The sequence below is a fragment of the Corvus kubaryi genome, unplaced genomic scaffold, assembly GCF_017639235.1.
Source record: "Corvus kubaryi isolate FWS band 111438036 unplaced genomic scaffold, C.kubaryi_AGA036_p1.0 37270, whole genome shotgun sequence".
NCBI classification, from domain to species: domain Eukaryota; kingdom Metazoa; phylum Chordata; class Aves; order Passeriformes; family Corvidae; genus Corvus; species Corvus kubaryi.
In genome coordinates, this window is record NW_024581083.1 from 4,872,085 (window position 1) to 4,899,474 (window position 27,390).

The following is a 27,390-nucleotide window of genomic DNA, read 5'->3' on the forward strand; positions in this document are numbered from 1 at the left end:
CTTGTTGTAGTATGAGAAGTAAGAGCAGAAGAAAAAGGCATATGTATTGATCATAATCTCAAATAAACTTATAAGAGATATAGGTTAATGTAAAACTACATTCAAGATATTCATAGCAAAATTAAATACCAATAAATTAGATGTTAATGAGACACAGGTGAAAGCAGGCACAGATGCATTTAACAAAGATAAAAATATAACAGGGAGAAAACAACAAAATTTTAATGAGAGCCTGGGAAACAGGTGAAAGAGAAGAGGTTGCCTAAGAGATGGTATAATTTTTGTCAGAAAAATTAAGTGAAAATAATTTTTATTTCTTCAATTCCACAAAAAGAAAAAATAGAATTTAGCAGATATTAAAACTATTAATTGACTATAAACCAAGATAGATTGTGGCTGTAAAGAAAGGGCCCAAATGAGAGGTAGTGGCTTTTCACAGGCAGTGATATCACTGAGCTGGAATATGCAGCATTTGGTGTTCCAAGTATAAGAGACAGTGGTCTGAAAGGAGCTGAAATGGGGCAGATTCACACTGAGCATAGGAAAAACAGACTTTATGGACTTGCAAGTATTGAACTGCGTTGAGGATGTTTAGGATGAGCTCAGTGAATTGTCACTGAATTCCTGTTGTGATGGATATAACTATTATCCTTGCCAGCTTAGACAGGAGTAAAAGTTTGCTGATGCCTGGAAATACTAGAGAACTAAAAGCCATGAAAACCAACAGTGATGCTTAGGATTGTGTGAGATGCTGAAAAATGATGACAGAAGATATTAAATGATCATTTAAGACTCTAAAGAGATCATTAAAAATAGAGATGCTAAATAGAACTTTGATTTCTGCCTCTCCCCTCTCTCCCATACTGTGAGATGACAGAGGCTTTTAAGGCCAGAAATTATAATGAACAGACACTTTAAATTATACTTTTACAAAGTTGTGTGAAGAAATAGATCTTCCCAGTCCTAGTAATATGAGCTACTTCACATCTACCCACATGTCAAAACTGTGATTAACCCTGAACCACCCCAAACATCTTCCTTGTTCCAACTGCCCTCACTTGCTGCAAAGTCTTTGTTTTTAAAATAATAAAGAATAGGCAGAAAAAGCATAAAGAAAGATTAATACTTCCATAAACTGTCATAACCTGTTGAAAAGATTGACTCTGGACTGAAAATACAGACAGTTCCTCCACCATCTGTTATACCTGGAGATATCTGGCATGTAGCTACAGCAGCGTCACGTGAAAAAACTACAGGAGACATTCTAAGGTCATTGATATGATAAAAACAGAAGGAAAGGATGCTGTGTAGGTGTTCGATGCCAGAAATGGTTTCCTGATAAATACCAGTTTGAGGAGGGAAAAATAAAGGAACTCCCATAATGCTAACGGAAATAAAGGGTGTTCTGAATAACCACAGAGGGAATAAGAAGGAAAAGTGAACTCAAGGCTCTAAGGTTATGCAGGGACAGCTGCCAGCTGCATGTATGCTGACAAGTGAGGAGGCTGACTCCTGCAATACAGACTGAGTTCTAAACACCTTCCAGAAGGCATTTGTAGGAATTTAAAGGTCCAAGAATCTCTGGGGACTTGGGCTTGGCATCTACTCGTCAATGATATCCTACCAATTAATTTAGCAACCAGACAGCCAGTTTAATCTTTTGTCGTTTACTAGGCATCCTGAAAATTTAACTATTCCCATTCTTTCAGTCTGCTGCTATTTGGAGCAAATTCTGTATTTGTTTAGAAAGCACTTTAACAAACACTGGCTTGCTTTACTTATGTGCTTGGGTTTGGGATGTTTACACAAAGAGGGCCAGATCCCTGCTTATGAGTAAAGGACAAGGTCATCACTATATGCCTGATACTTAAAGATACTGAATTATGTACACAACTATCTATCAAAAGGAAAAAGAGAACTTTATTTTAATAGTTACTTCATCAAATGTTAAAATCATTTCTTTAAATTCAGTTATAGTAACAGAAGAAGGTGAATTCTGGAACATAAAGTAGAGGGGAAAGCATTGTAAAGCAGAACTAGAAAATATAAAAGATGGCAAGAGAGATTCATTTAGCTGGAGTATTTTTCTGACTAATTACATTCGAAAGGCCAAAGAACACACATTCCTTATGGTCTCTGTGATTGGAGAGGATATGAAAGTATTTGGAATTTGACTTGATGAGTAATTTCTAAATGCAAATCTGTAGTGGTAGAAGCTCTCAAATTAGAGTGAGGTCACCTGGGCTCCACTACTTCACACCAACTGTGAAGCACATTCAGATTAGTTTCCATCAGTTGTGAACCTGGGTAAAGGCTCATTTTCCTGGCAGAAATCTCTGTGGAAAGGACCCATAAGTCAGCAACAGGCAGGTAGTAAGAAAACTCGTTTGATCTACTTATTGCATATTTCAAGGAACCTGGGCTTAATTTCTTAAGAAAATCCACAAGAAGATTTAATGCATGATTCTGCAAATTTCATTCTGGTTTTCCTGGGCTAACAGTTAAATTTTGCATCACTAGACAATTTAAAAGTGATGTCTACCATTACACTAAAGACAAATAGTACTTAGAGGGTGGGTTCCTGACAGGAAGGAAATCCATGGACAGTAGTATGAAAGACTTGATTATCTTTAGAATGGCCTTTGACTCTCTCTGTTATGTTTTGGAAGGCAGTTGCTGTCTAACTAGGATTTTATGAAAATACCACCTAAGGAGGTAAGTAGGAATGTAGAATTACAGCATTCTGTGTTTATCAACATCCTGTGTTATTTTAAAACATATGCTGGAGAGAAATCCAGGATTCCTCTATCCTTCCTATCACCTATAATAGTCCAGGAGTTCACTGAGCAGTAGATGATCAGTACAGACAATTCCTAATGTGCTGATTGATAAAGCTGGACAAATTTTGCTTTAGTAATCAAGTAGTCTTCCTAGGTTTGCTACATTTTTTTTCCTTATACAAGAGTAATTTTCAAATATTCTTCTCTGAATCTGATCTTTTTCTTATATCTCTGTTTGCTGTTTGTGCATTGCACTTTGTAGGTTTAGAAAGTCTGGAAAATACACTTTTCTTTTCCAATATTGAGCATTGAATTACTTAACTTGCTGAATTAATAGTAAAGGGATTTAGGTTTGATTCTGTAATATACATTACCTGATCATTGTTCTGCTTGAAATCAGTTGACTCTTTCATATGGATAGTGGCACAAATATGGGAGTATACAGCTAGATACCCTTACTGGCAGTAAAATCTGGTGGGGCTGTTTCTTGTGGAGGAAAATATCTGTAAGACCTAAAAACTCATGTTGCATCTCTGCAAAATATTTGAAAGAGACAGGTGAGAATTCCCACCATTTCTACTTTTTCACATTCTGATTTGTTTCGATCCTATCTGTTCTCCCCTTTGTTCTGTGTAATAAAACTCGTATCTTTCTTTATGTAAATCTAAACTTACTATGTGATATTACCTGAATTCATCCTTATCCTATTTGGGCACTGATTTTCATACAGAAATATGTATGTTTCTTTCTGAACTCTCTGGTGACAGAGATCAAATACAGAATTTTGGGAGGATTGTCTAATGACTTGGGTGGACTGAAATTGCAGTGATTTGTAATCCAGCAATGACCTTATCAGATTTTTGCAGACATTTTCAGCTGTAGCTTAATGGCCATAACCACGTACTAGCAACTGGGGTGTGTGGGTTACTTTTACATTCATGTGACACTGTTGAAAATGGTTTATTATGTAATTAAGGATAAATATGCCACAGTGAAATAAATATTATAGTACTGACATCAGTGAGCCAGCTGGAACTCAACCCTTGATGCTCTGCTAATATTCTGTATAGGGAAGCTTGTTCAGATAATTGTTTGTCTTATCTCAGGCATTATCTAAGTGTAGTGTGAGTCAGAAATTACCTACCCTCTTCTGGGGCTCCAAAGAGCCGCTATCTTTTGTTCTCATTGATTAAGACTAGGAGGAAGTCTTGGCATCACTGTCTGCATGAAAAGAGTGTTATGAATTAGATCTGGAGGTTAAGTAAGTCCCTGCCTTTTGCCCAGGCCTCTGGCAGCAGGCAGTAGTTTTATTGAGGTGGCCAGCACCCCAAGAACCACTCTCATTTGCAAGTTCTTTAATAATGGCTGATTCAGTCTATTATAGAACGAATTATTTATTTAATAGACACAAAACTAACAGATGTAAGACTTAAAACAGACTATTACTACACAGGGATAAGGACAAAAAGAGACAACTAGTATTACACATGGGGTTAAAGGTACCATTAAATTTACAGCTAGCAAAGAAATAGTATAGATTAGGATCCAATTACCATCCAGTTGTGGTGGAGCACACATCAAAATCCTTTCCCTCAATTCCCAGGAAAGTAACCATGGAACCTGAGTCCAGACTCCGGGAAGAAGTCCCTTGCAAGTTCTCAGGGTGTGTGTAGGAGACTTCTGCTTCTGTGATAATGGTATGTGCTTCTGATATAATGTAAAGCAGACCTTTTGGTCACCTATGTTTTTTCTTTTATCACTTCCCACATCTGTTCTCCATACCAAGGTGTTGATTCTTGGTTAGGCTTGTAGACCTTTTGGCACCAGGAGATGATACCTGCTGAGCCTTGCCTGCCTGGGTTATCTCTCCTATCAGCACCGGCCACCTATGGTGAGGAGAGGGGTGTATGCCCTGCTACACAGAGAGAGAAGAAAATACAAGCATTTATTTCAGCTTGTAAAATGGAAGAACTTTGAAAAGATTCATGTAAAAGTGCAAACTGTAATAATTCAAAAGGAACCTCTGAACTTTTCCCTCATAGCTGCTATATGATTGTACACTTGCAGATTAAAGACAACTGCTCCAATGTACTTTTTGCTTCATCACCTTCTTCTATACTCAACTTTTTTACCTCATGCAGAAAAAGGAAAACCCTGAAGTGCTTTTCATAAAAAAGGTCAGTCAGAAGAGATCACAATTCTAGTGCAAGTAGTGTTTATTTAAGTTGATTTTCATGTACCCTTCATTGTCTACTATCTTTTACATTCTCATTTCCATCTGGAAGGCTGGGAAGGCAGCTGGCTTCCCAGCAAGGACTAACTCCACAATTAGGTAGCTGGCATGCAGCTCTTGCTTCCCTGTTTGTGGAGCCTGTCTGCCTTGCTGGACATCATCGCACACTTGCACTCCATTTGCACTGGGAACCTGGCTGCACCTATTGGCCCTGGGTCAGGAAAAGAAAGGGTTCAATGGACGTTGTAACAGCAGTGACATTGTATATGACCAGGCATTAGAAAACATATGGACTGTGATGATTTGAAGCCAGTTTGCTGGGTTATCAGTACTATTGACTCAGAAGGAAATGTGTTGAGTATTTCTTTGGGGTGTACTCAGGCTGTCTCATCAGGATGGCAGAACAATGTTTTTCTTATCCTACTGACTGTAAATCAGAAACATCCTCATTAAACTGTTCCTTGCACACCTTTCTGGTGGGATGTTTCATGCTGCCTGTAACCTCTGAGCAGCACTAATCTTTGAGGCTGTTTTTAAGCCTGTTCCGTTCTTCTCATCCTTGCTATTGCTTTAGGTTTGTATAACTCAGAAATAATCTGGACTTCAGGGGTTTCTAAAGATGCTTCTGATATTCAAAGCCACTTCAAAGTTTTACTGCATTTTTTCTTGCTTCTCTGAGAACCAGGAGAGCATGATCCATAACTGTTTGACTGTTCTGATGTTGGCTTGCCTACAGGTTAGAGAATTAAAAAATTACTGTTTGAAATTAAGGGAGCTAGATGGTTTGAAATCTAGATGTGGGTAAACAAAATACAAGCAATAAGCTTAGCTAACAGACACACTTAGAGTGCAACTATATTATATAACACAGTATCTCTCAAGCCATAATTTCACAGAAATTACTTGAACAGAGATTATTTTAAAAATTGTAATTGTGGCTCTTCCTCGAATTCCTAGTTCAGCAGTTTTATTTGTCATTTTTGTGCCTGTGTCCTTTACTTTTCTCCTCCTACTTTGCTGTGGCATTGCAGAGCTGCCCAGCACTCTGTCAAAAGCACCAGATTCAGATTTTGGGACTTCTCTTACTGACTCTGCTTCTCTCCTTCAGCCAAATCCATCCCCACAAAATATTGTGGATAACGGGATCTTCAAACTATCACCAGCCATGTTACCTTTGTTATTAAACCAACTGAGATTTAACCAGTGTTCCAACAAGAGGGTGCTCCATACTGCATCACAGCAGTGATGATTTCCTTAGAGAGTGAGCATTTCCTTAGCCCTAATAATGTATCATGATGAAATCTGCCAGGTAATGTTATTATAAACCTTTTGGGTTTACTGTATTTTTGATTCAATAACCATTAGGAGCCTCGTGCTTTTGCCTCCTAGTAAATCCAAGCCCAAGTTTAGATTTTTTCCATGTTCATTTTCTGGATTCATACAAGCATTATCTAAAGAGAACGTAACATTTGTACACATCAGCTACTGACACCAGTTATTTTTATCTTTTGCTTTCCCCAGAAAACAAGACTTCTTATCTTCCTTGTACAGAAAGGAGCTGCAGGCAGGAGAAAAGGCCACCTTGGAAAATTCAGTAGGAGCCAATCTGCATCTTCCAGCTTTCTATAACCAGAGTCTGAACGAGGGATGGGAAACAGACTTCATCCTTCAGTGTCAAGCCTTGATTTACTCACTGTCCTTCCAGCTTCATTACTCCTCCATAACAGAAACATCTTTTGTTTGTTTGTTTTACAGTGGAGGGGGAGTAGAAAAAGGGGAGATAGTAAGCTGATTCTAGAATCAAATTCTAATTAATTTGAACAGTTAGAGACCATTATGCCACTAAGCCCAGCTCCTCTTTAAGCAGCACAGGTACAGATGGGGGTTTTATGTTATAGCAGCAGTTCTCCTGTGCAGTGTTTCATTTTCAGAGCATCGGATCTGTTTTCTTACTTTTTGATTCAGCAGAGCTAATCTACAGATGAAATGTTAAAAAAATAACTGTTATTTCATTTAATCACAGTGAATAAAGTCAGAACCAGTTTCTGTGGTTATTTCATCTCTTCTGGAAAGTGTAATGAAACCTAACACATCAAGAAAAACTTGCTCAAATTATTATATCCTTGATGACAATTTTTCCAACTTCTTTTTCTACACTTCCTGGAGCCAGAGGTCACCAGCCACATGCCAATGTGTTCTAGTGCTTTTATCCAGAAGCTGATTTTAATTCCCTTCATGCTTGAGAAAGAGCTAGAGGTGGTTTGCTAGAGGTGGTCCTTCAGGCAGACATGCTGAGTGTATCCTACACAAGGCATCCACCTGGTGTTAGGATCAATCTTGTTAAGTTTCTGGCTGCTGCTGCCATCCTCCAGCTTTTGATACTGTATTTGCTTAGCAAAAAGAGCACTCCAGGTGTTACTTGACTTCAGATTTTGTTACAAGATTTTTTTCATCATCCTGTTGCTAATTTGAATGTATTGGCCAGATTCCAATGCAAGTAATTACATTCTGTCTGTCTTATTTTCCCTGCCACTCCCATTGCAGATGTTATTTGTCACTACTTGCAAGAGTGGTGTGGATGCTAAAGAGCAGGAGCAGAGGATTTTCCAGCTGCTGAAGCATTTTGTGAAGTTTTCTTTTCTCATGCTTTAGCTGAGAAACGGTTTGCTATTTTGTAAACTACTTTGCAAGTGCAGGCTGTTGTGGAAATACTGTGGATATTGTTTTGAGTTCACTGGGAAAAATATTTTGGAAATGGGTGTTATGCCATTCAGCCAATCCCTCTGGGAGGTGGATGGTCAAGCATCCAATGGTTTTATGCCACCCTTGCAAACAAAGCTATGTAAGCTGAATTATATAATTAGATATAGCCATTTCTGGCCTTTGAACCTGATCCTGGACCTGAGTCGTTTCTTGCTGTCCCTGGGGACAACAGCGACATCTGGTGACGCCGCATCGTGTACTACAACCGCAACTGGACTTAAGACGGTCTGGTGACCCAACGGGTACTGCAACCGTGGCCGGATTTGGAGGGAACGCATCTCCCCCCTGCCCCGGGCTGCTGGGACGGGACCCTCAGCTGAAAAGGATGGGACATAAAGCCTCACAAGGAAACACAGTACTTTCTGCCTCCGTGCCACAGCTACCTATTTCGAGTGCTGTACTGGCGTCCCCCGTTCCCACATGGCCCCGCCTTTGCCATAACCGGATGAGGCGGGGGGTATTGTGGCGGCTTCTGTCCCGGTGCCTGCCGCTTTGCGGCTGGATCTGGCGCCGGCCGCTGCACCACAGCCTGCCGCTTTGCAGACGGCCACAGCGCCAGCTGTCACTCTGTGGACGGATCCGGTGCCGGCTGCCGCTCCGCGGGCGGCCCCGGCGCCGGTGGCTCAGCAGCCGACCCCGGTACCGTGGCCTGCTGCTCAGCAACCAGCTGTACTGGCGCCGCAGGGTCCGCCCGTGCCTCTCCCGGGAGTGGGTGTGATGCCATGGTCTCCTGCAGCCATGCTTCCAGTACCTCTCGGTCCCTCATCGGGACCCGTAGCGCTTTGTTCTCATGCGCATGCTCCGATAGCCGGGTTGTTCCCAGCGCAGCCGCAGGTCCTACAGTCATCGGTAATGGACGCTTTAATGCAGCAGCTTCTCGTCGTTTTGCGTAAAGCAATGCAGCAGTTTGCAGCGCTCCCAGAGCTGGTGCGACAGGCTGTTGTTGTTGGACCTGCGCCGGCATCGGTGCAGCCGGCCCCGGCGGGGGCACTGAGCATAGCGCCGGCGGCTGCGCAGATGACAGCGCCTGCAGGGACAGCCGTGCTACCCTAAGCAGCAGCATCCCAAGCTGCACGGCCGCCAGCGAGTACATCGCTGCCCTCTGCGCCACCGCCTATGGCTCCCCCCGCTCCAGCCCCCGCCGCCGCACCGCCCGCTGGCCCGGCGCCTGCGTCCTGTCAGCCTCCCGGGAGATCGGACACACCTCCGTCTGACGATGCGAGCAGCGTTGCTACGGAAACGCTTACTTCGCTACGGGAGGCTGTGAAGGCACTCAGGCGCCAGCAATCCGGAACTCGGCCAGCTCGCAACCGCCCTCGGACCCTTCCAGAATGCACGGTGATTGTTCGCCCAAAATATTCAAAACAGTCCTGGGAGGAGCTTAAAAGGTGGGCATTGGAAGCTGGGGATTGGGATTTACTAGAAAGAGTTGGGATGCCTGAAGAGGAAAGGGGACCTGAACAGGTTGCTACCTTACCTCAGAATCAGGCAGGTCAAAGTGATCTAACGAGGGACCAAGCTGATAGTGATACAGAGTGTAAACTCCAAGCTTTTCTGTACAAAAGGCTCTTCCTAATTCAGGCCAGCCTGACAAGCATGGAATCTTTGCCTGGAAAGTGGTACAGGATCTGCAAACTAAGGTTGCTCAGTATGGATTGGGTTCTCCTGAGGTCATGCAGATTATTAGAGTACTGAATACTGATCTGCTTTCTCCATTTGATATTAAGCATTTAGGTCAGGTGTTATTTCAACCTGTACAATATCAAGTTTTTGAAGCTGACTGGAGAAGGATGGCTGAGAAGGCTGCAGCTGAGAATATGTAGTTGCCTCAAACTGATCCCAGATGTAGAGTTCCTGCAGATGCTCTCATGGGACTCAATAACTATGGGACCCTGATGCCCAAGCTGCCTGGCATCCTCAGATCCTTGAACAGGCTCAGAGGATTGGTATGGGAGCCTTATTAAAGGGCATAGACATGGCTGCTCCTAAAACACAATATGTGAAAATATCTCAGGGGCCAAAAGAGCACTTTTTGTCTTTTGTGGAAAAGATTGCTGTGGCCCTTGAGAAGCAAGTTGAGGATGAGGCCGTGAGGCAGCTGTTGTGCAGACAGCTAGCAAGAGATAATGCTAATGATGAGTGCAGAAGGATTATTGATGCCTTGCCAGGGGAACCCACACTTGCACAGAATGTTGAAGCCTGTGCTAAGGTGGGATCTGTGGAGCATAGGTCTGCTCTGGCTGCAGTTCTAAGACCTCTTTAGTTAAATTCTGGTGGACAAAAGAGTCCTAAGGTTGACAGCACACAGAAACAGCTTAAACAAAAGAGGAGAAACAAGGAGAACAGGCAAGTTGTTCAATCCAAAAGATGTGGTAGGCCAGGTCATTTTTCAGACTACTGCCGGTCTATCTATCATGCCAATGGTTGACCTCTGATACGTTTGGGGAACATGAACAGGAACACAAAGGGGAGTCAAATATTTCCTCAGGGCATAGCTCCTCTGGGACAGGCCTACTCAACCAACTTAGAGTCGGGACCCAGGGATCAGCCAGCGTGGATGTGCACGCCGTAGCAACAGTCGTCTCAGACTCCAGACATGTTTAAAAGGTTCCCTTTTGTGAGTATTCATCCCTATCTGAATCCAAGAAAGTTGTTTCCTCCTAGTCACTGAGATCTTTCAGGATCTCTCCTGTGAGTATGCATCCCTATCTGAATCTGAGAAAGTTGTTTCTTTGTAGTCACTGAGATCTTTCTCCTCTGTATGACTCCGCTGGTGTATGAGGAGAGTGGAGCTGGTCTGATATTTTCCCACATTCAGGACACTCGTGACCTCTCTCAATTTTTTCTTCTTTAGCTGCAGATACATGTGGATACAAAAATGCTGTTAGCAAGAATTTCTCTTGCTTTTTTCTAAGCCCATGGGATACTTTTCTCTCTCACAGAAGATATTCACAGAGTTTATAAACCATGAACATCTGTGACCTTGGAGAATTTTGTTTATAGTACAGTAGAAAAATATTTTGACAATGGATGTTTTAGGTTTTTAGCCAATCACCCCCAAGGGGTGGCTGATCCTTTGTCCAATTAGACTATGAAGAAAAAAGTCTCTAAAAGAGTTTGTAAAATAATTAAATAAATCAGTCTTGCTGCACAATTTCTGCCTGCTGGATTCTTTCCTCCTCCGTACGGCTGCGGGATACGGTAATATTTACTGCGCTAATAGATACATCTCCTTGGATAGACTCTCCAGCTGTCCCCTCCCCAGGCTCTCTTCAGTCTTTAGTCCCTCCTCCTGTTTCACCAGGTTTGCTGTGGCTTTATCCAGTGCAGCTTCGTGGTTTTTCAGTGCTTCCAGAGTTCCAAGGAAAGATATCTGAGCTTCATCAAAAGCCTCCTCCAAGCTGATGATTTTGTGGTTCTTGCGGGAGAGGACAGAGCACAGGATGCAGATACATCTCCTTGGAAATACTTAGGAGTCAAAATTCTGGATTAGGATGCAACATAAGGAGGTGCAATTCTCAAATTCTGTTAAGACTTTGAGTGATGCTCAGGCATTGCTGGGTATCATTAATTGGTTACGTCCTTGTCTAGGGCTAACCATGGCACAGCTCTTCCCACTTTTAATTTTAAAAGGGGACCCCGAGTTGAATTCACCTTGGAAATTGACTCCTGAAGCACGATGAGTGCTGCAGGAGGTTCAATAGGCTGTTTCTGCTTGACAGGTTTATCAAGTGGATCTCAGGTAGCTTTGAATTTGGTCACTGATTAATACTCAAGCTCGGGTGCATTCATTTTGCATACCCGAAGCTACACCAAATTGCCAGGTTTCATAACAGAAGGTAATGCTAGGGCTGACATGCTGGCTAACCCTGCATGGGTAGCTCCTCAGCCTGACAAAATTGCATAAGCTAAGGCATTGCAAAAAAGTTTATTCGCACTTTCTCCTCAGTTATTGTGGGCATCTGCTCATACTGAAGAGAAAGGTCGTGATGTCATTGCCCATTGGAAACTGCTTTTGTGATCTTGGGCGTGCACGCTTCTGTGAAAACTGATACTGGCTTTGCCTATGTCTCTCAGAAGATGCGGGCAAATAATCATTTTACAGTGCTACCAAATTCAAATAATTCTGTTATCTTGAATTATTTTCTCTCATTGCAGTCTGCAGGCGAGATGCACCTGCCTCGAGCGAAGGTCTGGGTGCAGGACCTACTCACTGAGAAGTGGGAAGGCCTGTATGAGCTATTGCTTGGGGGCGTGGGTATGTATTCCCACAGATACTGGGGTATGATGGCTACTTGCAAGTTGCATTCACTCTGGCCTGCAGCACCAGAAGCAGAACAGGCAACCTCCAAAGCAGCTTCAAGTGTGACCAGAATGCAGATCATTCATCAAATGAGTCTTCTGGTGCTGACCAAGACCATCAGCCTGGTCCTTCTACAGGCAGAGACTGAATTTCAGAGACTGAATTTCAAGTTCCTTATGTTATGGAGTCAGAATGTTATGCAGAATGTTAGAGCCCTTAAGGCTATTTATCTAGAGTCAGTAAGTAATGTAAGCCCTTAAGGCTATGTAGAATTAAGCTGATGTAGAACTGTAATAGTTGATATGAAGCTGGGTTCACTTGATGCATTTCCTTTAGCACTGCTGGAGGATCTCTCTGCCTGTTTTAAATTGGTATTGATTTAGATTCCGTTTCGTAACTGGCCACTACCAAACAGACCCCTTATGCTGTGTTTGTTCTCCTTGCTGCAAGGGATCCCGCAGAGGATTACAAACGCGACCTTTTTGGTCTCAGATAAAAAGGGGGAACTGTGGATGCTAAAGAGCAGGAGCAGAGGATTTTCCAGCTGCTGAAGCATTTTGTGAAGTTTTCTTTTCTCATGCTTTAGCTGAGAAACGGTTTGCTATTTTGTAAACTACTTTGCAGGTGCAGGCTGTTGTGGAAATACTGTGGATATTGTTTGAGTTCACTGGGAAAAATATTTTGGAAATGGGTGTTATGCCATTCAGCCAATCCCTCTGGGAGGTGGATGGTCAAGCATCCAATGGTTTTATGCCACCCTTGCAAACAAAGCTATGTAAGCTGAATTATATAATTAAATATAGCCATTTCTGGCCTTTGAACCTGATCCTGGACCTGAGTCGTTTCTTGCTGTCCCTGGGGACAACAGCGACCGAGTGGAACTGCTGTTGAATTTCCAGTGCATATTTGGGTAATGGAGAAGAAAACTGAATGGAGTCCAAAAGGAGTTTGCCTTTCTCTGTTTGAGATCAAATATCACATCTGCATCTGGTTTTGTGGAGGTAAAAAAAACAACAACAAAAAAAACCCAACAAAACCAACCAAAAAAAACCCAACAAAAAACAAAAGTTAAAACCCAAACCCCACAACACCACAAAAAACCCACATTTTGGTCTGACAAGAGTGGTGCCAAAAATGGCATACAGAAACCTTTGTTAGCAATGTGTTCTTTATATCAATTCTTTAATTACCAGAAACAAATAGGATATAGAGTTATTACATTTGAACATCTGAGATCCAGAGGTCCAGCATTTCAGATTTTCATCTAGTGTAAACTGATAGGTCCCATTTAATTGGCTTTAGTTCAATTGCATTTATATCAGATAAGACCACAAACTTTTAAGGACTCCACATTCAGCTTTTATCATCTCTGTAACCTCTGCACTTGAAGACTGTGATCTCTAGGAATTAACTTTTATTTCATCAGCTGCATAGTAGAAATGGATTAATGACCATGTTTCAGGCATCACTGAGGTTCTCTCTCACATTGTCTACACACATATATTTGGCTTCTGGTACATGAAATAATTAAGGAAAAATTACCTTTAAGGTGCTCTGGGAGATCAGTAGGCACAGAATATTACTTTAAACCTTTATCAATTTGTTAAGTTTTCTTACTTATGACTTGTTGTGATTTATTATGATAATGTTTATTATGGTAGACATTTATTATGACCTCTCTGAATCAGTTTGTTTTAAACAAATGAGATTCGTTCTCTAGATTAAACTATACATATTCCACAAGTGTTTGAATCTGAATAAGCAGATATCAGCAAGGTGTAGTGTGGCTTCATGAAATTTAATTAAACATGCTTCTCTAGAAGCTTCAGAACCGAGAATTTACTGTAAGCTGAAAAGCTTTAGCCTCTTGCATTCAACATGGTTTTATTTCTGTGGTTTCTTAAATTATTCTATCTCTGTACAAAAAAAAAATAAACAGGTAAACCTAAATCTCTGTTTAGAAGAGGAAATAGCAAAATGTTTTTTCTGTATTTCTCCCTGGGAATGGCATATATTTTTACTTTTGCCGTAACAGCCATTTCCACCTCAGTGGCACAAGAACAGATCTCCTGACTAACTGATCCTATGTTGTATAAGATCTGGGGGAAGAAAAGGCACGTAGAATCTGGCATGGGACAAGTTTTTCCATTAGATCAGTAGAGTTTCTGATACAGCCAGAACTACAAACAGCACTCGAATAAACTCTAAGTCCTGCATGTGCACGGTAATGAGTATTATCTTCTCATTACAAAGCAGTCGAGGTAAAAAGATTTACAGTGCGCTAAGCAGGTCTGCCTTGCAGATCCCAGAGTGCTGTAGGATAGTCTCCGTTATTAGGAGCAGTCCAGCTATGGCACCAGGGAGCTGAGGGTGGGATAAATGATCCTGCCCAAAATCTGTTCCTGTGTGTTGTACAAACAAGGGCTCTAAAAAGGGCATTTTGCAATGAGAGTCTTTGATTGTGCCCATCCTGAAAAAGGTGTTACATTGCAAGTGAAATTTGTTCTGCAGCCTGATTTGGAGGAGGACAGGGAGTCCTGACCTGAGAGAGTCACTTTCCCACAGATATTTGGGATGTTTTCTTAGTAGTTGAGTACACACAGATCTTTCTGGAGTTAACATCTACCTGCTAAACAAAGCCGGGAGTACTTCACATCTTTACATGTTATGTTTCATTTAATAACTATTTTGAAACACTTTGGGTTACCTTTCAGACCTCCTCCAAAATAGCACTTCCCCAGTAGTTATTTTTAATATCTGTTGTTCAGATAGCCTTTGAAAAAAAACCCCAATATAACCAACAAATAGAAATGTCACAGAATCCTGTTAAGTTTGCTTCTGCCTTTAAAAGCTGAATTTTTCAGTAATACCATGCCAATACCTAGTTCTAACTACAAGGGAAAAGTGTCCAGTACATGGACTATGCGTCTCGGTTTTGAAAGACAGGTGTCTGCTAAGGAAGGCAGAAGCCCCCCTTGAAGTGGCAGATATAACCCCTTTTCCCTCCAAGTTATTATATTTTGAAATCAAGGGCCTTTAGGCAAAGATGTGGGAAAGAGGAATAACAGTTCTTTACTATATATATATATATATATGTATATAACCAGTCAAACAAAACAACAACAACTCTGGCAGTAACAGCAAACACAAACCCAGTGCCAGCCTTCTCGGCTGTCAGGCTATTTCCCCTCGGGTGCAGTTCCGCTCGCAGCCGGCAGGGGCGCTGGCGGCTCCCGGTGAGCAGGGCAGGTGCGATGGTTCCCCCGCGGCTGCAGGGGGCGCTCCGGAGCGAGCTCGGGAAACACGCGGCTCTGGTGCCCTGGGATCCCGGGAAGGGATGGAAGAAAGGCTTCACAAACCCCTGGGCAGCCGGTCCCGGACTCTCGGGAACGGCAGGCTGGAGCGGCAGGCTGGAGCGGCAGGGACGAACGCAAATCCCGGGTGGCAGGCGAGATGTATCCAGATGGGAGAACCCCACGGAGGCCCAGGCAGGCAGGGCGACCAGGGCTACAGCGTAGCGAAAGCTCGAAGCAGCAGCGGGGCAGGGCAGCCACAGCTCGGTCTCCAGCAGGGCAGGGAAAACGGCTTTTGGGGTCCCGGCGTTGTTTCCAGCAGGAAGAAAGAACGGCCGAAAGAAAGAAACAGCAGCTCCTTTCTTTGGAGCTTCTCTCTCCAGACGCTCAGAGCGAACTGACCCCACACCCAGGTGTAGACAAAGGAGTAGCCAGGCCCGCCCCACCCCCCTTTTTGTCTTTCTTAAGTACAGCTATTTGTCCCCTAGCAACATGCATATGGGAGAAAATTCCTTTAACAGAAAAAAACTAAGACTAAACTGAAACCCCAACACTATGATGGACTTTTCCTGTACCTTCTGCCAGAGCCAATATCTCAGAAGGAAATACAGGCTTGCTGTCTTAAAGGCTTACAGGAAGTCTTGTGCTTCTTGCTTATGTAAGTACTTGCTGAGATACTTACGATACAGCTATTCTACTTCCCAAGGCATTAACTGCTCTGCTGAGGTGATATTGCATACATTGTGCTGTGGAATGTTTCTAAATAATAAATGCAATATAATTTTGTCAGTCTTCTCTTGGATATCATACTGCTCTACAGGGTATTCATTAACATGCAGGAATGGAGCCTAACTGGTTGCTCCCTTCCTTCAGTGATTTAAAGCAGATTGTATATATCTGCAATTCAAAGAAGAACTTGCATAAAATTAAATCTCTGTGTTGTATTCTTTCTTCTCCTGCACCTCAAGGCCCCTGTAAGAAATGCTTTAATTAAAGAAGTATCAACTTGGCTTTAGTCTCATTGGTTAAAACTTTAGAATTGACATGATATTCTTCCCTGCTCTTGAAAGAGAAAAGAGAAAAAAAGTGTTGAGAGGGAGACAAGAAAATATTCTCTCCCGTTGTCAAAAATGATAGGACAGATTTGCAGTTAAGTATTGCTTTGTACTTTTCCTCCTAAATATCCACTTTCATAAAGCATAGCTCATGTTATGGAAAACAGCTGCTTTGAGAGTGATGACATGTGGGTAGATGTTTGCCATTGTTGGGTTAGGAGATCTCACACCTGTCTCTGCCATTTGTATTGGAACTGTAATGGTGCCCATAAAATGGTTTTGTTCTCTGTAGCCTAAAAAAATGGTTTGTGAGATGGATACAATTTAACTTCTGTTAAACACGTTTACCACTCACCAAGTGAGTACAGTACTTGTGCATTAAATATTTTCCTCTCTGTAAAACACAGCACAGCTGAATTCTACCCTGAAATAGCATCAGTGTTTTGACTGAGTCCTACAAGACCCCAGAAAGTCAGAAGTAGGACTAAAATTAGCATCAGATGTTTCAATCTTTAAGTTATGCCAGAGTGCAGTGGAACCGATGACTTTCAGTTCACTGTGGCATTCCCACAGGAACTGCGGTTTAGTAGATTAATATTTGCATAACAGATTTGCCAAGTATATATTGTAGGGGCTAGCAGAATTGATGGTGTTCAAATTTACTGTCACTGCTCAGCTTAAGGTACCTTTTTTGAGGAACAATTAAAGCTAAGGTACTTTCCAATTGTGCTCAAGAACATAAGAATACAAAAACAAAAAAGAAGGGGAAAAAAACACCCAAACCAAACACTGCCCCCCTCAACCCATTTTTCTAATTTTTTTCTAATTAACCATTATATCCAAGTGAAAATTTTAACTGTAAAATGTTATAGCATTATTTGGAATTTCATTTGATATTTTAACAGTTTCATTTTTAAAAATTGTGTGTTTGCAGTTGTATTCTGGGGCAAGGATCACTGTGTTTTCCTATATGATGGAAGAGGCAGTTTCCTTTCTTGGCAGAGTTGCTATGAGACTTTATCAACTACTGTTTGTAGATCTAAGTTGCAAACAGAAGCTGGTAGGCATCAGTAAGAAACAGTCATTTTTTGATACTGTAGGAAATAAATCCTGGAAATGCTAGTCTCTGCTTATCTTGCTATGGAAAAGTTTGTGGGGTTTTGTCTCCTGAATGCTCCCGGAGCAGCAAAACAAGTGTATTCACTAAGGCTGCAGTAAATTACAACAGTTATGAGCAATTATCTTGAAATCATTCTCATAGGCCATAGCTTTCAGAAAGTTACAATATTGCATTTCTTCAAAACAAAGAGCCTCAGTAATTATTCGTCTTTATTTTACCAGGTTTATTAAATGGTTCAGTGGCCTGATTCTGGCAGAACAAAGGAAATGGAATGAAAATGTAATCATGTATTTGTGCTACAGGTTTGGCCATGCTTCTGCATTTCCAGAAAATTTAATGCGTGTTAAAATCATCCATCCTGATGCACATGCAAACAGCTGTGGCTCTCTTACTGTTCTGAACAGTACTATTTGTCATAGTACTGTAAAATATTCCCCCCCCAAAAAACAGACTAAGTTTTGCTCTCCAGTCCTCTGCTGGTGTTCCATCAATTCTCAAACTGCTTTGCTATTGTAGACCAATGGGTGTGACAACTATACTCTGTTTTAAAGCTATGTATAGTCAGTAAATGGCTTTTATAGAAATCAGCGGAAGCTAAAACTGTGCAAATTCTATCTCTGCTACAAAGGATTTTCTTTCTTGTGCATACTACAAATAGCACAGTATTCAATGTGAAGATCTGATTAACTGCATTGACTGATCCAAGCAGGCAGCTCTAGTCACATCCAAATCATTCACACAAGACTTCTCAGAACTCAGCCAGGGCTTATGTGAACACATTCATTGATCTTTGCTGGAGACCACAGTTAAAAATTCTTGTTTGATTAGTAAAGGAAAATCATTTTTTCTGGCTTTTGAAAATCAAACTGAATAGTCTACAGTAAGGATGACTTTACAACCCACCAACTTAAAATGGTAAAAACTTCCAAGTTTTTACAGAAACTCACTAATTTGGAGATATTTATGACAGGAGATTTTAGGATAGGCTGTCAGTTTTTAAAAACCTGCTTTTCTTCCTACATCTTCCAGACTTCAGCCATTTTCCAGAGCCAAATCTCCTTCAGAGTCCTCTCTTTTTTATTTCACTCAAGCCATCTAATAATAGAATATAATGTCTCCAGGATTTTTGGGGAGGATAGGGCAGAGTCCTTGTTGTTTGGGTTTTTTTCCTAGACTAACTCTGCCTTCTTCAGGAAGTGTTTGGACATTGCCCTCAGGCACATGCTGTGATTCTTGGGGGTATCCTATACAGGGATGAAAGCTGAACTTTTATGATCCCTCTGGGTCACTTCCAGTTCAGGATATTCTGTAGTTCTATGGTTCTTATTCAGAAAAAAAACCAAAAAAAGTGGGAGAGGTTTGTTCAGCTTTCCACACTGTAAAATGTATCTGTTGGTTTTTTTCTTCTTTTAAATACAATATTGTTAATATAGTTCTGCCTAGTTAATGTCAGGGAGCAGAAGCTTATTTGGTTATTATAGCATTAACTGGGTCCTATTGTAAACAGTTAAATTCCTCAGGGCTCTGAGCAGACATTAACAAGTTAATGTGAGGAGGCCAACAGTCCTCAAGGTATTTGCTTCCACCCACCAGCTTTAGACAGACAACTCCAGTGTAATACCATTAAAAAAAAGAAAGAAAGCCCTTCTTAGTGTAACATTCCTGCTGAAGCCTACACGTTCACTGATCCTTCTCTGGCATGCTGATATGTGGGAGAGCACAGCCAGTCCTTCTGGTAGTGCCTTCAGTAGCCACTCAGTTTATAACCTCCCCTTTCATCTCATTATTCTGGGCCAAGAACCAGAGAGAAGAAACTGTAAAGCATCATTTGAGCGTGTCTGCAAGGGAATGGGGAGTTGCAGGGGATGATTTGTTTATAGTGACAGTATAACAGTGGCAAATAAGGAATTTATTCCATTTAGCATCTTTTGCTTTGCTTGATAGCTAATAGACATAAGAGGTTAAAGATAGCAAACTTCTAAACTCCGCCTTTCTTCCCTCCTAGACATGACACACCACTTTATAAACAAGGGGAACATTTGCAAAGTATCCTAAGCTTCATCTTTAGCTCAACTGCTCCTTCTGAGCCTTTCAGGGGAAAAAAAATTCTCTTTTTCTTACCTCTGAAAAGCTAAGGAAGCTCTCTTCAATTCCACTTTGCTTTCACATTCTAATAAAATAAATAAAGCAGGAATAACTTGTGACTGTGAACCAAATTTGCTTGCCCTTGCTAATTGTGGATCCAGGTTTCCCTTCAAACAGGATCTTTTCTTCCCAAGTGCATGCTCCAAGGAGGTAAAAAATTACTTTTGTTACAATCTTATTTCTGTTTGTCCTGGTATTTAACTGTGGAATGCCAAGGCTGGGATGCTAAAATATGTGGATTGTTCCATGTCTAGAAAAGGGTTTCCTTTCTTTTCAGGGTTCTCCAGCTGTTGTCTTCTTTCTAGCTCCTCCAGTTGCAACTGAAGAGTTGAATATGGAGCTTTATTTCACATTTTGCAAAATGTTCTGGGCTTCCTTTTACTGAAACTCGGTGCAGCTCCTTAATTAACTGTTTCCAAAAATCTAAGAAACTATAAATCTTTATTCCAGCAGGAACTGCATTAATGTTCTCAGTGATGAAAGGCAAACAAGATAGTGTGTCACAGCAGGATGCCTCTTTCTATAGGGACATTTATTTCACCACCTTATTAATAGTAAAGTTTTATGGAACAAGTATAAACATATTTGTTTAGAAAAGGGAAATGGTGGGTTTTAATTTTTTTTAAGGTAAATATTACATTTTACTTAAGAAATTTTGACAGGTCAAAATCAGTGATGGCATCCCTCATCCAAGGAAATTACTGTCACAGAACATGAGGATTTGACTTAGTTCACAAAGATAGTACTTTAAAGTCAAAATTTAAAATAGGCTGCGGTGGTATATATATTGTTTGGGGTTTTTTAAATTAACATATTATTAACACTTCCTCCCCAGACACGTAAGTATTTTGACTGATGTCATAAAATAAGAAGCCTTGAGGAAGACCTTAGTCATTACTTTCAAATCCAAATGAAGTACTTCAGTAGGTTAATACTGTGAATCTTTTTAACAGTGTCAAGAAACCCGCAACTGTTTGTAGGTAAAGCACCAAGTTCTTTTTTATTAGTATTATTATTTAATTCATAGGAGTCTGTATTCAATCAGTTCCCCAAAAATATATTCTCTGGGAAAATACTACTGTTTAAAAAAATGAAATAATATAAAAAAACTTTCATATGCAGTCATATTTTGTTAAATATAAGCCTCTGTATTCCAAGTAAATTTCCTTAATTATTTTAGACTTCCAAGTTTCTCAACCTGTCTATAGCCCAATTTTAATCAACTTACTATTTAAAAGAAGCAGCTCAAACCATGCTTGCTGTTTTCTTGCCTGGAAGTGTTCAAACAGTGAAACTGTAGAGCTGTGAGGATTCCACTGTCCCAAAATCCTTTCCACTTTGAAGTCGGGTGGCTGCTGTCATGTGTTGTGCTATGAACTGCTGGTTTCCAACACCTGTGCTGCTCCAGGCTGGGTGGCTGTCAGGAGGCAAAGGCAATGTCTGTAAATGCTAAATGTATAGATTAGGATTTTCCTGGTAGGTGAAAACCAGAGCCTACCAAGGCCAGTGCAATGACCACGTGTCCCAAGATGGGTGTGCTGGATATGTCAGTGACTGGAGCAAAGCAGTTATTACATACAGCACTGTGTCTGCCTGGCACAGTGTGCTGGAGGACTGTGCCAAAGGAATGGATGGTCTCTGCTGCTTAGGCATATGCAGAAATACAGCAAATTGGTCTCTAGTCACTCAGCAAATGTCAAAATACACTCTTTGGGCTGAGGTCCACCAAGTTCACATGGTTGTCCAACAATATCTGAGAAAATTTTCAAGAATATTAAGAATATTCAGGGAAATTAAGATGTATTCTCTCCTATGCTAACAATTGTTGCTCTTAACTTTACTTTTTCTAGATTTTTACATCTCATTTTTCATAGATCTGATCCTTACCATGTTTTGGAAATTATGAGCAGGGTACATGGATCCCACTGTTAACCACAGATCTAAATGCTTTCCATTCTCATTATTGCAGAAAAAAAGAAAAAATATTGTGACTCTATCTTTTTGATTTCAGGCAACCCTGGAAATGATGGAAATTTCCCTTTGCCCCTCTAGTGCATGCATAAAGACTGACTGTTTGGAAGGTCATTATGCTCATGGAATTCCCCATGAAGTAGATGAATTTTATGGTGGTGACAGCTGAGGCACCTGGTGTGTGCAGCTGTCCAGCCTGCATCTGGGTGGTGGCCTCAGAACAAAGTATGTGCTGTAGTCACTGTAGCCCTATTCAAGCAACCAGAGCTGGACATCTTTAAAAGTTATGACAGGATGGTTTCCTATGCATATAAGTACTTAACGAAAATATAGTGATTCTCCCTCTTAAGGAAAATGTATAGTGATTCTTCCTCTTCATGCCAGCAAGGAATCTGTTTTATCACTCATTTCTGTTATGTTAGCAGTCATCTCCGAGGTGCATCTTTGCATATCTTGCATTAAATACTGTCTAGCTGGTTAGCACATAGAATTGATTTTGGAAAAGCCTTCTTTAGATTTCTTGATAAACTAAGTATTAAATGGGAAGTGTTTTATTTTGGTTTGGCTTTCTGGTTTTTTGGTTTTTGTTGGGTTTTTGATTTTTTTTTTGGTGGGGTGTTGTTCATAAATTCCAGTTTTATCACCCAGAGTACATTCATATGGGTTTCAGGACATATCTAGCTTTCAGCTTACTGGTATTAACTCTGCCCTTTTGAATTCGTTTGGAATTGACTAAGTGGATTAAGACGTAAAAATCCTTACCTTAAAGGAATGAAGATCCCCAGTTCTGCTGGTTACCCCTGACACACTTGCTTGCCTTTAGCATTTCAACTATTTAAGATGAAAATCTTAACAGGTAAGGAGCAGAAGCAGTTTGCTCACTATTCATAGATTAGAAGCTTGATTTTCAAATTGCAGATATAGAAGTTGTAACCTGCTTAAGAAAAGCACGCTCTATAGATGGTTTCTAAGCCTCTAAGCAGTTACAAATTCCCTGAACCAATTCTGATAACAAAAATCATTTCCTATAAGTAGTGTTATAAACATGTATTATAGTATTGGCTTCTCACAAAGTATTAAAGTAGATATTATATAATGTTAGAAATGCTTTTTGCTGTGTGGATGTAGTTTTCTCTCGTTTTAGCAAGAATGTTAGCAAGTGTGAGCAAGTAAGATAACCTCCAAGCGAGCAGAGGATGAGGCCCAAGGAGCTGCTAATCAACACTTTGTCCAGGGCCCAAAGGCTACTCCGCCCGGAGAACGGGCGGCCAGGAGGGTCCAAGAGCCACTATCACCGCTCTGCCCGGGGGGCAAAGAGGCCCAAAGCTGCAATCAGCCCTGTCTGGAGAATTAAGAGATCCACCCTACCATCGACTCTTACCTAGCAGGCCCAACCCCAAGAATCAAAAGAAATAAAACCACAAGGCCGAAGACTACGCATGCTCTAAAAAGGCGGACCCAAGGAGTGGCCATGCAGATCAATTCCTAGAAAAGTTTTAATATGAATAGAGAACAGACAGTAAAAATGGTATAAAAAGGACTCACCTCGGGCATCAGGCGTGCTCTTGGCAGAGCGCCAAGGCACCCGGCTGTTATCCCTTTGCTTTATTTTATGTGTCTCTTATTGTCTTTATATTAAACTCTTTAAATTCTAACAAGAGAGTGAACCTCGTTTTTCACAATTGGGGCCTCGCCCGGGATCTACACCTCGCCTCTGAAAAGCGTGGGAGGATTCAAAAAGCAAAGGGTAAGGCGCCCCCTGCCCAAATTGGCAGGACCCTTGCTTGGCATCCTCTGGCGCGGTTTGGTGGCAGCAGGGCAACACCCGGAGGACAAGAAAGACACAAAAATAAAGCAAATAAAAGAGAGCGCTCTCGACAAAAATCCCACAGACACTGGAAAAGCAACAGGACTGGTAAGTATTGTCCAAACAAAAAGGGGGTGGTTACGGGAGATGAGTGTGTGTGAATGAGACGCGGACTGGTTGCCCCAGATCTGCGAAGCGAGTGTCGCAGTCTCTGAGTGCTGCGGTTCCGTCTTGTTCGGAGAACAGCGGCCAGCGAGGAGACGAAGCGAGAGATAAGAGGAGTGAAAGAATCTCCTGGGGTGACTGGGACGGGGTCCCAGGGAAGGGGTTGCAAAGTGGGAGCTACCCCCCCCCCCATATGCTGGGTTGAGGAAAACTCCAAGAGCACCCAGGGTCTAAAAGTACCCCAAGAGAAGTTGGGGTTGGATGCTAGCAGTGCTGGGTTGAGGAAAACTCCAAGAGCACCCAGGGTCTAAAAGTACCGCAAGAGGAGTTGGGGTTGGATGCTAACAGTGCTGGGTTGAGGGAAATCCAAGAGCACCCAGAATCCTAAGGATTATTTCATACCCATGGGTGGATACTAACAAGTGACTTGAAAGAGGTACCTTATTATTCTGTTGTGAGCAAGAATGAGTGAGTGAACAAATATTAAAAAGGAGTGAATGTGTGAATGAAAGACTGTAATTAGAAGTTAACTTTGTTTTTGGGGAGGTGGGCTGTAATAAATTTTTTTTTGTTTTTCGTACTGTGAAAGGGTGGGTAGTATTTTACAGCAGTGAAGATTGGTGTTTTAAAGGAATGAATTAGTATTTCAAAGGGGGGGGGGGATAAATTGGTATTTTGAGTAAGTTGGAATAGAGAACTCCTGGAAAAATGGGACCACTACCTAGTAAAATAAGTTCAAGGGTGCCAGAGGAGATACCCCAAGACAGTCCCCTTGGGGTCAAACTCGCGAACTGGGAAACTGATCCTTCCACAAAAGGAAAAGATAAAGTAAAAATGATTCAATTCTGCATGAAAGAGTGGGTAAAAAAGGAAATCAGATCTGATCATGTGTACTGGCCAAAATATGGGTCTGATGAGGCATGGATTTGCCAGGCTCTAAATGTATTTGTAAATTCAAAAGAGCCATCTCACCCTGAGGAGGGAGAATATGCTTCTTGCTGGACAGGAATTACAAAACCTCTGGGAACCAAAGTCTTTAAAATATCAGAAACCCCAGAGGAAAAGCAAACAGAAGAGAAAAGAGGGTGGGACCCTTTAGAAGTATTGCCCCCGCCTCCAGCACCAGAAGCTGCCCCCCCCCTCCCCCTGGCTCCGGGGCTTCCCCCGCCGCCAGGATCAGCAGCTGCCCTCCTCCCCCCGGCTCCGGGGCTCCCCCCGCCAGCCATCCCTCCGCCGACTCCGGGGGTCCTTCCCCCGGCAGCTCTCCCGCCCCAAGGGAGCGGGGGGGGAGCCCTGCCCCTGCCCATGCTGGGGATCCCACCGTTCCCGGGAATCCCAGCAGCCTCAATTGAATCAAGAGGAACGTCACACGTCCCGGCTTCAGCCCCCACCTCTCCTGCCTTGAGAAACCCGGCTTTAGTGCCGGTCCCCGCCTCCTGTGCTCCGGAGTATTTGGCTTCAGTGCCGGACTCTGAATCTGCCCCTCTTCCCCAGGGGAGTTCCGTGCTTTCTTCCCAAATAAACCCTCTTCTTAACGAAGGAGCACCATACCAGAATACAAGAGGTGCCATTAAGGCTCAGAGGCAGCCCAACAATCCCTCCATTGCTAAACAAACAGAGGGAAGCCGAGAGATTCATTTATTTCCATTAAGAGAAGTACCTATGGGAGGAGGGGGAACCGGCTTTGTGAATGCTCCTCTAACGTCTACAGAGGTTAGGAATTTCAAAAAAGAAATTAAAGGATTATTAGAAGACCCCATAGGTACAGCTGAACAGTTGGACCAGTTCCTAGGTCCCAACATTTTCACTTGGGAAGAAATGCAATCAATAATGAAAATAATATTCTCCCAAGAAGAAAGAGAAATGATTAGAATTACTGGTATAAAAATTTGGGAAAGAGAAAACCAACAAGGTCCACCTGGGGATCAGAAAATGCCCATTACACCTCCTAACTGGAACCAAAATGATGAAGCTGGGAGGGGACATATGAAAGATTATTGTAATTTGATAATCAAGGGAATAAAAGAAGGGGCATCTCGAGGACAAAATGTCAGAAAGGCCTTTGAGGGGCAGCAAGGGAAGGAAGAAACCCCGACTGAGTGGCTAGAGAGGCTCCGAAAGAATATGAAACAATACTCTGGGATAGACCCAGAGTCCCTAGCAGGGCAAGCCCTGCTAAGAGTTAACTTTGTCACTCATGCCTGGCCAGATATTAGGAAAAAATTGGAAAAAATAGAAGACTGGTACGAGAAACCATTACAAGACCTAGTAAGGGAAGCTTAAAAAATATATGTCCGGAGGGATGAAGAAAAAGCCAAAGTGGAAGCAAAGATCATGATAGCCACTATGCGAGAGAGTACCTTCCAAAAAAATCTAAATCAAAAGCCCTCAGGTAACACTCCTAAACGTTCAAGATTCAGAAATGGTGGGAGGGAGAAAAATAAAACCTCAGCACAATCAAGTTTCCAAGAACAACCCAGGGATGCCTGTTTCTATTGCAAGGAAGAGGGGCATTATAAAAGGGAATGCCCCCACCTGAGGAGGGATCTGAAAATATTTCAAGAGACACACACAGAAGAAAAATAGAGAAGTCATGGGCTCTATTTTTTGGGAGATAAATACCATCTGGAGCCTTTGATAACTTTAAAAGTAGGCCCCCAAGAGGAAGTATTAGAATTTATAGTTGACACTGGGGCAGAAAGGACTTGTGTGATGAATATTCCAAAAGGGTGTGATGTAAGTAATGATGTGGTAAAAGTAACGGGAGCAAAGGGGGAAGGATTTAAGGTCCCTGTCATTAAAGATGTGGTTATTGAAGGGGAAACAAAAATAGGGACAGGGGATGTTTTGTTAGTTCCTGGGGCTGGCAGCAATTTATTAGGAAGGGATTTACAAATCCAGCTGGGGATTGGGGTCATACCAGAAGAAGGGAGAATGACGGCCAAAGTGTTAAAACTTAGCCAAGAAGATGAAAGAAAAATTAACAGAGAAGTTTGGGCTGGGGAAGGTAATAGGGGTGGACTAGATATTGACCCCCATAAGGGTCACAATTGAAAAAGAAGAATGTCCCATTCGTGTACGTCAGTACCCTATATCTTCAGAAGGGAGAAAAGGCTTAAAACCAGTAATAGAAGAATTAATAAAGGATGGGACACTAGAACCTTGTAAATCCCCTCATAATACCCCTATTCTCCCAGTAAAGAAATCTGATGGAAATTATAGATTAGTGTAAGATTTAAGAGAAGTAAACAAAAGAACACGGGCCTGCTACCCTATGGTTCCTAATCCCTACACTCTTTTAAGTAAAATTCCACCTCAACATCAGTGGTTTAGTGTGGTGGATCTTAAAGATGCCTTTTGGGCCTGCCCACTGGCAGAGGAAAGCCGAAATATTTTTGCCTTTGAATGAGAAGATCCACACACAGGGAAAAAGAACCAATTGAGGTGGACTAAACTGCCACAGGGGTATTGTGAGGCCCCAAATTTATTTGGGCAGGCCTTAGGAGAAATATTACAAACCTTCCCCACTCCCCCAGGAATACAAATTATCCAATATGTAGATGATCTTCTAATATCAGGAGAAGATGAAATTAAAGAAGCTACTATAAAGCTTCTAAATTTTCTTGGGGAAAAGGGACTAAGGACATCAAAAAAGAAATTACAGTTTGTAGAATCAGAAGTAAAATATCTTGGCCACCTGATAAGCAAAGGTAGCCAAAAACTAATCCTGAAAGAATTACAGGGATTTTATCCCT

General features: G+C 41.8%; 1 long non-coding RNA gene across 1 annotated transcript; it reads left to right on the forward strand.

Moving 5' to 3' along the window:
• The first annotated feature begins 2,838 nt into the window (after positions 1-2,838).
• Positions 2,839-22,998, forward strand: LOC121663322. Its single transcript, XR_006015598.1, has 3 exons — positions 2,839-2,849; positions 4,076-4,081; positions 22,699-22,998. It is a non-coding gene; the product is annotated as an uncharacterized LOC121663322 (long non-coding RNA).
• Positions 22,999-27,390: the final 4,392 nt, after the last annotated feature.